The following is a 619-nucleotide window of genomic DNA, read 5'->3' as shown; positions in this document are numbered from 1 at the left end:
ACAAACTGTGTTGGGCTATTGAGCAGTGATTAATTTAAAATAGCCACAACATACGCTAACCATGATAGTGGCGCACTGAAAGACAAGCGTCGAGCAAGGACCATGATCACCCAGTAATCAAAACTAGCAGGATTCCCTTACATAGCAGACGTGCCAACACATCCGTTCATACCCCAGAATCAACTTGTGCAATATACATCATTGACATATTTCAAATAATATTTTAAAACAACATACTTAAATACCTTTGTTTACCACAAGCCTTGGCAACGGCCTTGCCGCAGTGGATGCACCGGTTCCCCTGAGATCACCGAAGTTAAGCACTGTCGGGCGTGGTCGGCACCTGAATGGGTGACCATCCAGGCCGTCATGCGCTGTTGCCATTTTTCGGGGTGCACTCAACCTCGTGATGCCAATTGATGAGCTACTCGACCGAATAGTAGAGGCTTCGGTCAAGAATACCATCATAACGACTGGGAGAGCGGTGTACTGACCCCATGCCCTCCTATCCGCATCATCCTTGAGGATGAAACGGCGGTCGGATGGTCCCGGTAGGCCACTCTTGGCCTGAATCCGGAGTGCTTTTTTTACCACAAGCCTTAATTACACTACTGACCAT

General features: G+C 48.0%; 1 pseudogene; it reads left to right on the top strand.

Annotated features, from left to right (window-relative positions):
- Positions 1-265: 265 nt before the first annotated feature.
- LOC126098010 (5S ribosomal RNA) lies at positions 266-383 on the top strand (annotated as a pseudogene).
- The last annotated feature ends 236 nt before the right edge of the window (positions 384-619 follow it).

The sequence above is a fragment of the Schistocerca cancellata genome, chromosome 1, assembly GCF_023864275.1.
Source record: "Schistocerca cancellata isolate TAMUIC-IGC-003103 chromosome 1, iqSchCanc2.1, whole genome shotgun sequence".
NCBI classification, from domain to species: Eukaryota; Metazoa; Arthropoda; class Insecta; order Orthoptera; family Acrididae; genus Schistocerca; species Schistocerca cancellata.
Note: the sequence above shows the minus strand (reverse complement) of the source record. Positions and strands in the feature narration are given on the sequence as shown.